Source organism: Marmota flaviventris, chromosome 8 (assembly GCF_047511675.1).
Source record: "Marmota flaviventris isolate mMarFla1 chromosome 8, mMarFla1.hap1, whole genome shotgun sequence".
Lineage (NCBI taxonomy): Eukaryota > Metazoa > Chordata > Mammalia > Rodentia > Sciuridae > Marmota > Marmota flaviventris.
Genome location: NC_092505.1, coordinates 65,855,095 through 65,863,300, shown reverse-complemented (window position 1 = coordinate 65,863,300; position 8,206 = coordinate 65,855,095).

The following is an 8,206-nucleotide window of genomic DNA, read 5'->3' as shown; positions in this document are numbered from 1 at the left end:
GGAAGAAAAAAAAAAAAAAAAAGGAATAGGAAAAGGAGGAAGAAATGAGAGAGAGAAGAAAAAATATGAAGGGTCCAAAGAACTTTTCTGAGACTACCTTTGCCTTTCTGTTGTTCTGTCTCTTCTGTTGTTCTTAGGCCCAGGAGCCTGTTTTCCCGCTGTTTGGGATCTAGTCTATTAGCTGCTCACTGTTTTGCTAATTGTTGACCTTGCTAGAACCTTTGGTTTCCCTGCCATTTTTTTTGTGTGCTTCTCTGAGGTTTACTATGATGAAAATAGGACAGAATTTATTGTGAAATAACATTGGCAACCTTAACTTATCTACTTAACTTATTTTTGTAGCAGTATAAATAGTGTTAGTCTTAGACAATAGCTCACATTTTAAAGACAGCATGCTTCCCCTGACCATTTGTCCCATCCTATGACCCCAGCCCTCGTTCTGAACTCAGTCTAGTGTAAAGAAAATATATTATGAAAACAGATATTTAGACATCCTGTAGAGCAGTCAGCCTGTTCATACACTTGGCCTCTCCTGGATCCTTTTCCCATGAATTAACAACTTCTCACCACAGGAGAGGAGACAAGTATGAACTTACAATGACTTTATCTTAAAGATATTGTTCTAACTAGTAGAACAATATGGATTCTTAACCATAAGACCGAATTAGTGTGTTTCTTTTCAGTATTTTTTCCCTTGTCTTTCTCTATCCAGTGACCTAGAAATTAAAATGTAAGTTGTTTTCATTGTTGAATTGAATATTTATATATTTAGTAAGTTGTTCGTGTGTTATTTAATTCTGTATTATTTCTTATATTTGTATTAAAGTACTGAACAATTAAACGTGTCACCTATAAATATTTGATGTATGCTACTCTCTTGAGAAATGTGGAATTCTTATATTTTTCTCTGTGTGTGTGAAACCCTTCTCTCTTTTCTATCTCCCACTCCATAAAAGATGCAGTTGACATTTCTGATTAATCACAAAAGCACAAATCGAGGACTCTGACCTGGCCGGAGGAAGGTCCCCCAATTTGTGTCTTTTAACATGGACCATGGGTCATGGTACATTTCCTGATGTGTGTTGTTTTGGTTTTGCTTTTAGATACCAAAAAAATAAAAGATTTCAAAGGTTCAATAGCTCACATAGTTTTGAATTTAGTGGAACCATCACTCTGTATTTTGCTAGATTTCTGTAGAGCAGTCAGAGTAACTGAAAGCACCAGTTCTCAGACATTTTGGTATCAGTACTGCTTTATGCACTTAAGGGGACTCCAGAGAGCTGTTTTGTAAGGTGAATTATATATGCTCATATTAACCATATTTGAAATGGAAACTTATAAAGTTTTAAATCAAAAATTTATAATCACATATCATTGTAGCTCTCTGAGTGTTGCCAACATCATATATCACACGGCACATTTGGGAGACCATGAGAGAGAAAAGAGAAAATAATGGATTGATGTAATTATGAAAATGATTTTGATTCCATGGACCCCTGAAATGGTCTCAGAGACAATATTCAAGACTTCTCAGGAGAACACCTTATAAGAATATTTCATGAGCCTTTCTCAAAGGAATTCCTTCCTAGACAGCTGCTACCAGAGTTTGTGGGCACTTCACCATTTCACCAGCACTGTATTCAAGAAATGGCCTTTCTGGAATCTCTCTTTCAAAATTTAGAGATTTCAGAGAGCCCTGAGACTAATCCTTCTTCACCATTAATCATTCAATTTACATTGGGTATTAAACAGCTTATCAGTTACCTTTCGGAACCTTAAGACCCTTGACTTAGAACAGGGATGTTTGATGGAGATGACTTGGAGGGTCAGAGAGAAGATAAGAGGAGCAGGAAGGGGTCAGGTAGAGCAAGTGCCTCTGTCTGAAAGGGCATGACAGTGTGTGGCACTGTGGTCCTGCCTTCCCTGTGACTCCTGCCCTTTCACCCCTGGGAGGGGCTTCCCAGCCCTCCCGCTCTCTACTCATCTTGAACTTGAGATTATGGGTGATTTTTGTACTTGAATTAGAAAGAGGTAATCAGGACTTTGCATATTTAAGCAAAATTGAGGAAATTGTAAATTGTAAAATTGAGGAAGTTGTAAACTTTTGAGTCACTTAGAATAATTCAATCTCATATTTCTTAGTAAAAATTTGAAAAAATTCCAGGGTGCTGGTAAGCTTGCTCAGAGATAAGGGAAAACAAAAGAAGATTTGTGTCCTTAACTGAAACTGAAATCTGAAGTTGAGGATTTTTTTTTTCTTGGTAGTTATTCATCAGTCACTGACTAGATAATTCATAAATCTAGGTTGGAAGAAAACAAAATCCATATTAGTACTAAGAATTGAACTCTTTGGTTAAAACAATTTTCTTGAAACAAATTTCTTCTATGAGATATATATATATATATATATATATATATATATATAACTTACCAAGTCAGTGATTTCACTTTTTAAAATAAGTTTGTTTTGGATTATTTCCTCAAAATTATAATTTAATTTTTTTTTTGTATTTGTCCTCAAAATATTCCAGAGTTGATCTCAGTGCCCCTCTATGGATACTTAGAATAATTAACTTGAGCAGGTCACATAGGGCTAGGACACAACCCAAGCCAGTCAACACTTGCACAGATACCATAATCATTGCACAGATACCTGGTGAGCCCATTTGTGGAGGTATAAAGGCCAAGACTCCAATTTTTTTGGCGACTTTCTTTAAGTATCACTGAGTATGTGTTATGGGGCCAAAACTGCAACTCAGAATTCCAGGTTTCCTGTCCAGTGTCCTCTGCTCTACCACCTCTGCTGTGATCCATCCTATCTCCCACGTGTGAGTGTACCCTGTTTGCTTTGGAATTCAACTCCTACCTCCAGTCCTACCTTCTGACCCAAACCATCTTATCATTCTCCTAGTTCTTGGCAACTGCTTTAATTAATCTCTCTGCTTCTGCCTTCTCTTCTGGTTAGTTTATTCTAAACATAACTTTTCTAAACGACATCAAGTCAAATCATGCCACTCCTTGGTACAAAGGGTCTAAGTGCTTCCCATCTTACATACAACAGAAGGCGAAGTCTTTACATGGTCCATAAGACTTCACATGAAGGTGCTCCCTCCTCCTCTGAAGTCATCTCCTACTGCTCTCACTCCTGATCTCTGGCCTCTCTGATGTTTCACTTATCTTCCAGACATGTTTCCACCTCAGGACCTTGGCACTTTCTTCTCTCTCTGGAAGATTCTTTCTGCAGAGAGCCACATGTGGTCCCCCCTCAACCCCCGTGACCAACATGCCCTAACTCCCTCTCCCACTTCATGTGGTTCCTCCATCGCAACCATCACTATTCAAAATATTCTATATATTTTACTTGCTTGTTTTATTTATTATTTGTCTCCTTCCACTAGATTGTAAGCTTCATGGGAGTTGGAGATTTTTATTAGTCAGTAAATCCTTCTCAAGTGAATTCTTTTCCTACAAATACCTTATGGGAGAGAGGAGCAGTTCAGAAGACATTGAACTGGAGCATCCTTTCTGCCCTATGGGAGAATGAGTGTAAAAAAAAAGGACTGAGAGAAATTGGTAGTTGTGAAGCACAGAAACAAACATGATGGATCCCAAAGAATGGAGTTTCGTTCTATGCTTGGCATTTCGTATGTGTGATCATGGGCCAGTCACCTAATCTCTTTGGAATTATATTTTCTCAAGTATAAACTACAGTGTGCACCAAATCTATCTCCCGGGGTGGTTACAAGTTTCAAAAATACAAGGAGTAAATTCTTCTCCATGACATAAAAATTCCCACTGCATCAGCACAAGCTTCTTATCCTCAGTGACCTGTCCAGTGCCCCCTCACCCCACAGTCAGCCTCATCCCTGTTCAGAACTACACACAGGGTTGAGGAGGAAGTGGAGCCCTGGAGCCCATGGGACCTGCCATTGGATGAGCAGAGAGAAAACCCATTGGGTTTTGCTTCAGAAGCAGAGGCCTGAGTGTACTACCCAGCATGACTTGGCCTTTCCTGTGCTGAGGATGAGGCAGAAGGAAAAACATGGAAAAGGTCAAAGTCTGTCTCTGCTGTGTTGGCTTGCCCAGAACAATTGTGTTGTCTGACGCTGGAGTATGACTGTTTGTGACCCCTTCAGAGACAGCAGAGAGATTCCAGATCACTTAAAGCCGATGCCAAAGCTGACATGCTTGGTTTCCCTTTCCAGAGTTATGTTATTAAATCAAAGAGATAACATGTCATGACAGAAAGATCTGGCCAGAACTTGAGTGGTTTCAGAGAACTCAACAAATTCTTTGATAGTTTTAATCTGATGAATATTAGTCTAGATAGTGGAGTATTCAACTCAAAAATATATTGAAACACCAGCTGGTACCCCATGAATATGTACAATTTTATGTGTTAATTTTAGAAATTTTAAATTAAAAAAGCTGGAATCCAAAAATGGAGTTATAAAAAAAAATATGTAGTTACATTTTTCTGGGAGTAGTTTTCCCTTTTCAGTCCGGGTACAGAAAGCCCAGCTGCTTAGGTTATGAAGCTCAAATACCTCATGATCAAGTGGTGATGTTTAGCTCTGTACCTAAAAATTTTCTTAAATTCTACACATGTTGGTTTCCTTTCTGGTAGATCAATGATAATTATCATATAGATCTCATTTAACATTAGGTCAGGTGTTGGCTTTGATTAAATATCCTTAAATAGCATATTGATTAAGAGACTGGATGACTCTTAGTTAAGAAACATCAGGAAGTACTACAATTTCAGTAACTAATTGCAAAAACAGTGAGCAGTCAGATGGAAGCACAATGATCACCTGTGAACCTTTAGAGGTAGGTAGAACTGGCTTAGCAGTGTTTGTGAAATATACCCTGTAGCTATCCTAGACATTATTCTCCCCTACCCCTTGTCCCAGTGGATTTCAGAGAGGTCAAACTGGTTCTTGGGCTGCTCAGACATGGTTGGAGCTATTCAGGGAAAAAAGATGCTTCTATTTCATTTTAGAGCTAACTTTAATTTACAAACCATCATGTACAACCACAAGAATTAATTTTAAAAAATAACTACGGCAGAAAAATCAGTGGAGGGAAAGGAGCCAGAGCTAGGGAGTGGGAAGGGAGAGGAGTGGTACTGGATGGAGACTGGATAAGAATGAGATCTATTCCAGGCTTTTTAAATTATGTCAAAAGGATTCTACTGTCATGCAAAACTAAAAACAACCAGTTAAAAAAATATAAAAAAGCTTAGAAAGAAAGAATGTATTCCTTCAGAGAATTCAGGCCTATCATACTGCATTTGATTTAACTAGATCATATCTCAAAGTGCCACAAGAAGCCACTGTTATAAGAAAAGGTTAGCTTGAGACTTGGTGTCTCAGTGCTCAAAGGACAAAATGCCCTTGGATATACTGAAATTCTTGCTGGTCACCAAGAGGCAAAGTACCCTATGAGTCTCTAGAAGAGACTGGCTGAGAACCCTAGAAGGTCAGTACTAGAAGGGATCTCTTTTCTAGATATCAGGTCTAGCAAAGTGAAGGGACTTCCTGAGACTGCACAAGACCCACACACATCTTTGTGGGGATAGATGGGAGAACCAGATGGCAGAAATTTCAGTACCATTAAAAACAAATACTCTCCTGTGGCTTTAACAGTCTGGTCTGGGCACTGGCTCAGCTAAGATAGCCACTTCCTAAGTTTAAATAGAGTGCCAGGACCTCAGAGTTTACTGGAATCCAAAACTTTCCTTAACCGCTTCTGTGTTTCAAAGCTATTCCCATCATTGGTTTTTTGACTTACTTCCAGCTTCTTTGGCAGTGGAAAAGTCACACCTGGTTTGATAATCTGTATGAACAGTTCTGATGTTGCACTTTGTTCTGGAGAACACCTTTTCTGGTATAAAGATTTCTCTTGGCTAGAATCATTGTGATTGTTTTCAGAAAGACTTTTTTTTTTCCCCCCTTGGGTCTTAGAGAGACAGAGAAAGCACAGGAGTTGAGTGTATGAGTGCATGCTTGGCTAGGGAGGGGGAGGTATCCAGAGATACCATTAGCAACTGCCACAAAAACACGCAAATACACTCAAGAAGCAAACACTTACAAAGCCAGACGCAAATGAATTTCTGTTCTCTCTCATCAAGTTTCAAAAGACAAACATATCAGAGAGAAATTTCAACAGTGGAAAAAAAGATGAAGAAAAAGAAAACAAGTGATTTCAAAAGTTTGGGGCCCATGTTTGGCTTGATTTACTCAACAAAGAGTGAATACAGATGCTGATGTCATTAAATGAAGTTTGTGTCTATTGGATTTTATAAAAAATAAATCTCTAATAATTTTCTAAACATACCATTGTTAGAAGGCAACATTACAAATCTCTTTACTATATTATATATGTGCTTTGGCACAGTAATATTTATGGTGATCAAAATAGCACTTTGGGCTGGGGATGTAGCTTAGTGGTAGAGCAAGGGTACATAAGGCCCTAGGTTCAATCCCTAGCACTGGGGTTGTGGGGTCAGTATGTCTGGCAATGGGTAGCATTTACTAAGCTGTCATTTGATAGGTACCTCACTGTACTGGGTCCTGAGAGATAGTAGGAAAGGAAGGCATTAATAAAACCCTGTCCTGGAGAGATTTAACACTTAAGAAGAGACAAAGTAAAACTATCTGCATATATTTAGAAACAACTTGTGGAAATTCATGAAGTCATACCATGAATATAAAAGTAAAATTTAGAAATGCAAATTGAATATCCTTTCTCCAAAATACTTGACACCAGAAGGATTTTAGATCTTGGAGTATTTGCATATACAACGGAGCTATCTTGGGAATGGCACACAAGTTTAAACACAAAATTCATGTAGGTTTGATATAGACCTTATAGTTATAGCCTAAATATAATTTTATACATTTTTAGTGTGCCTGCATTTTAACTGTAATCCTTCCCATAAGTTCTGCTGTGGGGTTTTTCCACTTGGGGCATAGTGTGGGCACTCAAAAAGTTTCAGCTTTTGGAGCATTTCAGATTTCAGATTCCCAGATTAGAGATGCTCCAGCTGAGTATTTTTTTTTATAATTAAATTTGTATTCTTTTTCCACATAATTGCAAATATCCTGGACATGGATAATAAGGAATAAGATTATTCATATGCTGATCATTGTTGAAATTGTTGAAGAGTCCATTGGGCTCTTCTTTCTAGAGGTTTACAATCATTTCTGACTAGTTAGTGTGACTTTCTTAACTGCCAGCGATTTATCAAAGCGTGCATTATTGCACACAATAAGGTCTGAGTGACATTCCCTTCACATCCTCTGGTAGTATCAACGTCTTCCTCTGTGACCACATTGACACAACCAGAAGTACAGACTGGGTACAGGCTGGAAACCTCTCACCCATGCCAGGACCTCATCATTTCTGGAGTTATACAAAATACAATAATATTGCAAAACTTAACTCCTACTTCGTTTATCATCCTCAGATATTCCAAGCTACAAGAGCCAGCTCCAAGAACATATTCAAGCCAGGAAAGTCACACCAGACCTGATCACTGTGCATTTATTCTCCCTCTTGGGCTCGTCTCACACTGATCCTTAGGGGCAATTGACTAAGGGCACAAAATCCATCTAATTGGCATTTATTCTTGAAGCACACCATCTTAGCCCATTACAGAGTTATTTGCACTTTCTGGTTTTTTTTGTTTTGTTTTGTTTTGTTTTTTTTTTTTTTTTGGACAATGCTACAAGAAGTATCACCAGCTATTTTCAGTGTATTTACTAAGGAGAGGTGCTGAGGTCAAAATACATCATACTGTTAAGCCCTGCAAGTGAAGCAAAGCTAGAAAAAATATTGTTTTACTGAAGGAATTGGCATATTCCCTACTTTCTGATTCTAACTATATAAATGACTAATTTTCCCTTGTTGCCTTGACTATTAAGAAATTTTTTTTTCTGATTTTTATAATAGTATATGCTCATTATAAAGAAGTTGTGAAGTACAGAAGAGTAAAAACGAGGAAAGGAGAGCTATCAAAAAAATTAAAGGACAATCCCATCATCAAGAAAAGCCAGTATTAATATTTATGTGTGTGTGAAAGTCAAATATGACACTTGATTGGTGAAATTGTATTTGCCATTATGTTTCATATAGGAGGGTTCACTTTTTCCTTAGTTTTAATTTTTACAATTTACACTTTAAGTTTATATATTTTGGAGCT